Source organism: Taudactylus pleione, unplaced genomic scaffold, assembly GCF_031769625.1.
Source record: "Taudactylus pleione unplaced genomic scaffold, aTauple2 ptg000990l, whole genome shotgun sequence".
Lineage (NCBI taxonomy): Eukaryota > Metazoa > Chordata > Amphibia > Anura > Myobatrachidae > Taudactylus > Taudactylus pleione.
Window position 1 is genome coordinate 470,124 of NW_028285391.1, and position 10,152 is coordinate 480,275.

Sequence of the window (10,152 nt, forward strand, 5' to 3'; positions counted from 1 at the left end):
ATATGCCTGTTTTATCTATTCTTTATTCTGACCTAGCCACACAGGAAGTAACCAGTAGAAAAATGGAACATCTCACAGAAAAAGCACTTTATTGGTTAAATTCCACCTCCGCAGGGGTCACTCAGGACATAAACAAATTACCATGTCATTGTTCCTTCTATTTGCCTCCCTTTGTTCCTCTCTGGACTTTGGCAGTTGGCACGGAGCCAAGCCAGCATGGGTTCATCAGGAACATGACATCGGGGAAAGGTAGGAGGGATGGACAGGATAAGGGACCCACACCAATCAGGAAACTGTGCAACTCCCCTGGGTTGTCACAAGCACCATGGGAAAAATTAAGGTTTTAAAGGAGGCCACACAGGGCAGTTCCTCATGTTAGTCACTGACCTTGACTAAGGGGTGAAACTCTGCCAAGGTGCTTAGTGAAATGCATCAACTGTCCTCTGTGGACTAATCTGCTATCACTGCTGTGTGGGATCTGTGCTAGTTCTGTGTGGACTTATACATCTGAAACTCCTTTGTGGACTAAAACACTATCACTGCTGTGTGGGATCTGTGATAGTCATTCTTGTGTGGAACTGTGTATCTTTAGCTCTTGCTTGGAATTGTTGTGGAACTTTATCCTCTATAGGGACTGGCTCTATCTGGACTGCTACCTACCTTTTGCCTTCTTGCTGTATTTACCTCTTGCCCTTGCGTATTATCTATTTCTGTGTGCAGTGAAAAATAAACCATCACTTCAGTTTCATCTGCTCACTGTCTGGGTGATTAAAGGAACCCCATATCCTCACGCTGGTGCATTCATATAACTTGCTATTATATAATACATGCCTCGGAATAATTCTTCTTATTAGACCCCCATCCTCATATGTTGTCTGTAGTGCTGTACACATGTATCTTGCTGACAATTTCCCATGTATGATAGAAGCTTAAGTGTGCTGTTCTACACTTAAGCCAAATTTGCCCATGTCTCTCTCTACATTATCTGGGCTTGGACTGTCACCAGGATCATTTGCAACTTTTCACATATTTTCACGCTTTAGTTGCATTTCCATTGCAAACTTTTATGTAGTGTAATACTCTGCACCCTTAACTTTGATGAGCCCCAACACGGGTGTAGCTACTGTATGTATTTTTTGCATTGACATGATTATTCAGCTTCAGTGCTGGAACACTCTGGACCTCATTCAGAGCCACTCGTAAGCGGCAGCTCGTTCGTTCCGAGCGATGTTCGCACATCTGCGCATGGGTTGTAATACGCATGCGCGAACCAGTCAGTGCGGTCAAAATTCGTGTGCTCGCAAAATAGCGAATGCCTGCTAATTTGAGTGACAGGATGAGGCGTTTGTGGGTGGTAACAGGGGAAGGTGCTTGAAAACGGGGAGTGGAGATCCGAACGCAGGCGTGCTAAAAGGTCAAAACGGGCGTTTTAAGGGTGTGCATAATTAACAAAGCAGCGTCATCGACCACGTCACTTGGTTGTTTTTTAGTCTGAACTGCTCGCATGATTGCGGTAGGAAAATGCAACCACAAGAATAGCGAGCAGTTCATTCGCCTTTCGATGCACTCGATTAATCTAATAAATAGCGGACATGACGTATGATGCGAGCGGCCAGGGGGGCGTTTTTTTCAAAATAACGACCGCATGTTTAATTCGCTCGTTCAGACATAGAGGCGTCAACAGACCGCAAAGAGCGAACGGTCAATTTAAATAGCCAGCCCCTTTTTCTGAACGAGCAAGCGCAAATAGCGTCCGGCTCTGAATCAGACCCTCTGTGCTATCTTCACTCTGTGTTTGGAAACACTCTGTGCTGTCTTCACTCTGCCTGCATGTGTCTAATGGCGTCTGTGTGCTGCTGGGCGTTCTAACTTCTTGGAACCTGTGTGATTGGCGCTTTTGTGCCTGGCCCCATAACCTGACGGAATAATTGTGTACTGTTGCAGATGGTATAGCAGAGTAAATGCACACACCAGCAAATACCCTGAAGTGACTGAACAGCCCAGTATGTAACAGTGGAGTAGTTTATTTAGCAGTAATGTGAATGTACAGCCATACTCACAGCTATGTATGTAACAGACTCTCAGCACGGACCAGAGCCTACAGGCCACCCGCCGGTGACCGTATGTTGGAAGCGGTGCAGGGTGCAAGCAATGAACATTGCTGTGGATGCAGTATATTGCATGGTCTCACTGAGCTCAGTGGAATACATCCATGTTCCACCGCGGCGCTCTAACACTGTGACAAGATGGTGCCATGCATGCGCAGAAGTACAGACGGTAACCATCTTGGTTAGGGAATGAAGGCTCCGTAAAGGAGTCAATATGGAGACTGCATAGTAGCATTCTCCTGGCTTCAACAACTGTCTCTGTAGTGACAGTGGCCAGAAGAGCCTGTGCCAAGCCACCATTACAGAAGTCTCTGTACTTTGATGTAATTGGCGACAAAGGTCTTCCTCATAGAATTTATAGTTCATTTTTATGGACATCAGTTTTTCCACATATTTAGGATGTCACCTCCTAAGCTGATCGCTCAGAAGGCTCCCGGCTGTGCTAAACACAGTGCACACTGGGGGGTGAGCAGTCTAAGTAAGGCAAAGCCAGTTTGTACGAGGAGCTGCAAAATCCCTTTTTTCCTCCCAGTATTCAAAAGGTCTGTGTGACATGCTAATTTGTACATTGTCATTAAAATAATCCTCCACCATTTTATTGATGGTTACTGTATCAGATTGAGTCATGGTAGAGGTGTCAATAATTTGGGCAGTTGTTTTTAAGCCAGACTAAATGTCACAATGTTGTTTCACTCTGGTGCGCTGAGTTGACGCATTCTCCTCACCAGTGGGTCTCTTGGTAAAGGTGAGTTTTTTCCTGGCAGCAGCATTTGCAGGAGAAACTTAAGCAGGAAACATCATCATGTCATCATTGTGAGAATTGTTTTGGGGTGCAGATGATGGGGGGACACTTCCGCATACACTGGAAGGATAATACCCTATGCAATGTTTTTGCACTAATGGCTCTATTTTTTTAGACACAGACAACACTGCCAATTGTTTTCATGCACTTGGAGGAACAGGTCTCTGTGAGAATTGTTTTGGGGTGCAGATTAAGGGTGGGACACTAACACACACAGAACATAATATACGCTGCATCACTCATCTCAGCAATTTATTTTATATATAACTGGGACAAAAACTCAAATTAAAGATGTCTGTGTGGGGTAGAGCAGCATCAAACCCGGTAGAGTATTTTTGAAAATATAAACAAGAGAGTATACTGCAGTGATAGCAGGGCAGATGTAAGGTTTCTTGGCACCCTAGACAAATCTTCAGCCCACTGCCCCTTCACCCACCACCACTAATACCCCTGCCCAGACACTCAGGTCTCAGGTGAAAGTGCGCAGGTGGCATTCTTGTGTAAATGTGCAGCTGCCACTATATTGAGTACAACTAGGATGTCTCTAAGCTACATTCTTAATAATATGATTGGCAGACTCAGTGGTGCCCCCCAAATTCAGGCAAACTAAACAGCCGCCTAATGGCAGCGTCAGCCCTGAGCGGCCCCATAGAAACCTATGGGGGCTGCTTTTCCTGGCAGAGCGCAAGATAATATGCAATTTAAAAATGAAGGGTTCTATTTATCCCCTCACACTGTAATAGAAATATTTATTGTGACGATGAAAGAAAAATAATTTATAGTCATAATTTGCCAGTTATATATCACCAGGGCATCTAAGCGATATTAAACGGCCTGGTGATACATATGTGCATGTACGACAGATAGCAGGGTACAGTATATACTGCAGCTGTAACAGACGTGATACATATGTGCATGTATGACAGATAGCAGGGTACAGCATATACTGCAGCTGTAACAGACGTGATACATATGTGCATGTATGACAGATAGCAGGGTACAGTATATACTGCAGCTGTAACAGACGTGATACATATGTGCATGTATGACAGATAGCAGGGTACAGTATATACTGCAGCTGTAACAGACGTGATACATATGTGCATGTATGACAGATAGCAGGGTACAGTATATACTGCAGCTGTGACAGACGTGATACATATGTGCATGTATGACAGATAGCAGGGTACAGTATATACTGCAGCTGTAACATACATGATACATACTGTATGGGTCTTTCATGAAACATCCACCACCTCCATCGCTGTCTGCCAGCACCTGTGTGTATACATGTGGCTCTGAGCATGGTATAGGCATCACTAACATTTCTTATTATAAAATGAAACACAGGCAGAGCTGCCATAGCATCAGGGGGCACTACTGCTAATGAGCCATGTGGGTGCCAGTCAGTGCTGATAGCCCTATTCCTTTGGTGGTATACCTGCCCACCTCTCTGCTAACCATGATTCCCAAGGCTGAAGAATGACTGGGATGAGACAAGAAGAAACGAGGGACATGAGCATTTCCCTGGAGCCCGCTTAGGTACTGGGGGCCCTAAATGTGTGAGATGTTGATGCCTACCTGCCCTGGCAACCAGCTACTTGTCTTTTTCTCCAAAGGAAGAGGAGGAGATAAGGGGAGGAGGGAGCCCAGCCAGCCAGGAGGCGGGCGCCGGTAGTTGTAAGCGCTCGTCACCGCAGACAGCCCGGGGGGACGAGGCAACTTAGCAGAGAGCTCACACTGGCAGTGACCAGTACAGTGAGGTCATGTGCAGGGCGACAGATAGCGGCAGCTGCGACTGATTACACCAGCGAGCCCACGGCTGCCGGCAGCACAGTGTGAAAGAAGGATGTCTCTATTAGAGATATCCTTATTTTTTTAGTTTGATGTACTCGGCGGTGCCCTCCAGTGACCTGGCGCACTAGGCAGCTGCCTAATGGTGGCACCGACCCTGAGTGATGGATTTCCTAGGGAAAAAAGGTGCAGGTTCACTTTAAGAAACAACCCCCCCAATCAACAGCACCACAGACAGTAGCCTGTTAGTTTGCACTGTAGTGTGTGAGTGTGGAGTGTGTGTGACAAACACACATACACTGATAAGCGACACTTCTCAGGCACCTACTCCTGTCTCCTGATCAGGGATGTGCAGTCAGGGTAGGCATGGGAGGCAGAGCCTCTCCTGTCATATTCCCTATCAAACTGAAGAGTTTTGACTATAAAAATTATTAGGATAATACAAAGAAGATATTTATAACCTATAAATATCTTCTTTGTATTATTATGATCGTTTTTATAGGCAAAACTCACCAAAATTGAAAATACAGGGAGAGATGAGGCAATAAAGAGTTTGCCTCACCTCTGATAGCTCAGACACTGCCTGGAGCAGGGGGCTGGACCACAAAGCAGCCAGTAAAACACAGAGAAAAAGAGCTAATGGAGGCATGCCTCACTGTGAGGGGCGTGCCTTGAGCTCTGATGGACACCACTGATGATCAGGTGACCAGTCCAGGAAGTACTCAGGCATCGGAGCTCAGCAGCAGCACTAATGAGGGAAGGAAATTGGCATATGCAGACAGAGGAAACACACAAATGAGAAAAAGGCGAGGAGGGTCCGCTGCTAAGGGGAAATCTTTTCTGCTTGGGAGATATGTGTGAGGGGAATCTGTGTGTGTGTGGGGGTACACCTGTTCAAGTTGGGCAAATCTGGCTCTGATACTAGCCAGTTCCTCCCCATCCATTCACCTCACAGTGCTTCCCTGCTGCAAATGTACCGACTATTAAACTCTAAAGGGCATTTTTTTGAACACAGTGCCTCACCCTCTCCCTCTGCTCTCCTGTGTGAGATGGCGTCCGATCATGAGGAAGGGACTTTTATATGCAATCCAAAACACGCGAGATACGACGCCAGGAAGATGACGTTTTTCCGTGTTTTGAAATCACTCGGAACCATAAAGTTTGGGTGTGTTCTGTTTCCAGGGAAACCAAACTGCTTATCTCTAACAAATACACAACATTTTCATAAAATAGAGTCCAGTGTACAGGCCTCGCACACATTGGTATAAGTGCAAGTTTCAGAATATATAGGAATATCTGGAGTTTGCATTGCGCAATGTGCAATGTGAATGCGCAAGCCCCGGAGCGAGTGAGAACTTCACTCGCTCCGGGGCTCGCTACAAAACGGGGCGGCTGTTGATGTTGATTGACAGCTCGCCCCGTTTTGTAGGCGGGGAGAGGGGGGTGGCTGGACAAATGGAGGTGTTCACGAAGGAACGCCTGCTGTTTGTGGGCGGCCCTACTGACATAATTCATGATGTCAGTAGTGAACGTCCTGCTCTATTAGAGCAGGAAATTCACTCGGGCTTGCAGGAACCGAGACCCTACCACAAGGGTCTCGTTGCAAACCTGATGGTCGCGATAATCGCGACCATCGCCAGGCCGCTCGCAAAAGCTGTGGGAGGTCACCCACAGCTATGCGAGCGGCCTGTAGGCGGATTTTTTTATTTTTTAAAAATCCGCCCTGATTCAGAGCGAGCGCTCGCAAATAACGAGAGCCTCTGAATCAGGCCCATAGTTCACAAACACCCACCATTTCCTGAATGCAGAGATAACTTTTTGGATTTTGTAATAAAAATTTCTGGTCAGTTCTGTTTCTTTTTCAGTTTTACCAAAGAAGAAAAGAATTGACATTTATATGTACAGTAGGTTTCATTTGGTTGGTGCCTTATTAAGCATCTTACTTTGTATGATGCCATAATATCCTCTGTTGGCAGATTTCATAACCAAATTTTTGTTTTCACAGAATCCATTCCGCCTATTACTTAGAGCTACAGACAGCCCGGAATAGGGAAACGTTAGTTATGGTCACATTGTACTGTATGTAACATGTATACAAAATAACACAATAGAATAATTCCATAAAATATTGGATCTATAGCAAAGTTACCACAACACCCAAATTCCTGGCACCCTATTATCATGGGTGATATCTGTCACTTCAGTGGTCAATCTCCCCCCGCAATTCACTGATACCCCCCTTATCACATATTACACCTCAGTAACCCCTCTCTATTGTTCAATAAAAAGCCAACTACAAATACCACACAACACATTTATTGTTACACATTTATCTTTTCATGATTTCTAACCGGTTCATTTTCTGTTCCTGGTAACAGGTTATTGTGCGACCACTTGTGCTGATAAAGTTGCTTTTGTTGCTCTTTGTAAACTCTTAAATACATAGATTTACAAGAAAAACAAAGTACAATGATTTAGTATGGAGAACGGAGGTCAGGGACTGCAAATAATAGGTGTATAACTCTCATCAGACCAAGAACCCACTTATGTACAGTATGTGCAATATACAGATACAGGTATACAGGTATACAGGTATACAGATACAGGTATACAGATATACAGGTATACAGATACAGGTATACAGATATACAGATACAGGTATACAGGTATACAGATACAGGTATACAGATACAGGTATACCGGTATACAGATACAGATATACAGGTATACAGATATACAGATACAGATATACAGGTATACAGATATACAGGTATACAGATACAGGTATACAGATATACAGATACAGATATACAGGTATACAGATACAGGTATACAGATATACAGATATAGAGGTATACAGATATACAGATACAGGTATACAGGTATACAGATATACAGGTATACAGATATACAGATACAGGTATACAGATATACAGGTATACAGGTATACAGATATACAGATATACAGGTATAAAGATATACAGATACAGGTACAGGTATACAGGTATACAGATATACAGGTATACAGGTATACAGATATGCAGATATACAGATGCTCCTCACTTAACGGTTCTGTTACTACAACTAAGTTGCTAAACAAATTGGTCACTAAACGAGGAGCTGCATAAACTTAATACAGGTAATCGTTATTATTTATCCTGAATAAAGAAAAGGTCTAAACTCAAACGTGATACTGTAACTGTGTTTAACTTTGCAAAAGTCTTATATACTGTACAGGGCAATTAAAGTTATATAATAAACATTAAGAGTAATATTGTAGTCATTGTACTATGGGCTCCGGCTGGTCAGAGTGCAGGTCGTAAGTCTGAGCGGTTGTTGTACAGAAGGTTGTACAGTGAGGAGCATCTGTATAGTAACAGAACAGGGGACCAGAGGCGTCACCTGGTCTGGTGACACCCGGTGCGCACTCTGGATACCTCCCATGTGGCAAAGTCGCGCCTGTCTGAAAAGAGGTGTGGCCTAACTAAAGGAACGCGGCCTCACGGGGGATCCCGATAACATCACTCCGGGGGGCAGCCCAGCATGACAGGAGCCGGGTGCTGCAGGAGAATGTCACACTGCAGAGGAGCTGGCATATTGGTGTCACCCCCTCCGAGGGTGACACCTGGGTGTGGCCCCCACCCCATCATGACCAGGGCTGGATTAATGGGAGGCAACAGGGGTGGTCATCTCTGGGCCCCCATGCATAAAGGACCCATCGGGGTTAAAGCTGGCTGGAAGAGACGGTACCAGTTCCGCCCCGTCCGGCCCACTTCAGCCCGGCGCCGCAGGGAGGCTCCATTTTCCAGGCGCCCACTGAGATTTTGCAACCAGTAGGCGCCCGGCTCCCTCCCCGCAGCAGCAGCTGGAGCCTAGAGCTCACTCATGAGCTCCGGTATCCGGCTCCCGCAGTGCACTATGGGAGATACGTCATGATGTCTCTCCCATGGTGCAGAGGAGAGGAGCAGCCGAGTGGACCGGTTGGCAGCGGATGCGGGAATGGGCCTTAAGTATTAGGTTTTTTGTTGTGCAAGTGGCTTCACTATAGGGGGCACTACTACTGGGGGTATTACTAATGGGGGTATTACTACTGGGGTATTACTACTGGGGGTATTACTACTGGGGGTATTACTCAGGGGTCATTACTATTGGGTGCTTTTCTACTTGGGGCGGGGCATTACTACTGGGGCACTACTACAGAGGGAGCATTACTATTGGGGGCACTAATACAGGGGCATTACTACTGGGGGCATTTATATAGAGGGCTCTACTACAGGGGGCATTACTCAGGGGGCACTACTACAGGGAGCATAACTATTGGGAGCATTACTACTGGGGGCATTACTATAGGGAGCATTACTATTGGGGGCACTACCACAGGGGTCATTACTACTGGGGGCATGACTACAGGGGGCATGACTACTGGGGGCATGACTACAGGGGGCATGGCTACTGGGGGCATGGCTACTGGGTGTACTGCATAAAGGGCACCACTACTGTGGGCTCTGCATACGGGGCACTACCACTATGGGCACTGACACTACTGGGGGCTCTGTATAAGGTCCCCATTTCGCATACCCCCAGTTTATCCACATTTAATAGGGGACCCCATATGTTTGTTGCCCCGGGGCCCCCACAGACCTTAATCCGGCCCTGCTCATGATGCCACTGCACTTTGCACTCCTTAGAATATTAGTCCAGTTGGCAGAAGGAATTTACAAATAAGAGACAGACACCAGCGCTCTGGATGTACAGTACAGTACCGGTATACTGAGGGAGAAAGTAACGGCGCAGTCTGACCCTGTCTCACACTAGCAGCTACATAGCCTACAGTAAGCACAGTACATGGGGGATACAGTAACCACAGTACATGGGGGATACAGTAACCACAGTACATGGGGGATACAGTAAGCACAGTACATGGGGGATACAGTAACACAGTACATGGGGGATACAGTAACCACAGTACATGGGGGATACAGTAAGCACAGTACATGGGGGATACAGTAACCACAGTACATGGGGGATACAGTAACCACAGTACATGGGGGATACAGTAACACAGTACATGGGGGATACAGTAAGCACAGTACATGGGGGATACAGTAAGCACAGTACATGGGGGATATAGTAACACAGTACATGGGGGATACAGTAACCACAGTACATGGGGGATATAGTAACCACAGTACATGGGGGATACAGTAACACAGTACATGGGGGATACAGTAACCACAGTACATGGGGGATACAGTAACACAGTACATGGGGGATACAGTAACCACAGTACATGGGGGATACAGTAAGCACAGTACATGGGGGATACAGTAACCACAGTACATGGGGGATAAAGTAAGCACAGTACATGGGGGATAAAGTAAGCACAGTACATGGGGGATACAGTAAGCACAGTACATGGGGGATACAGTAAGCACAGTACATGGGGGA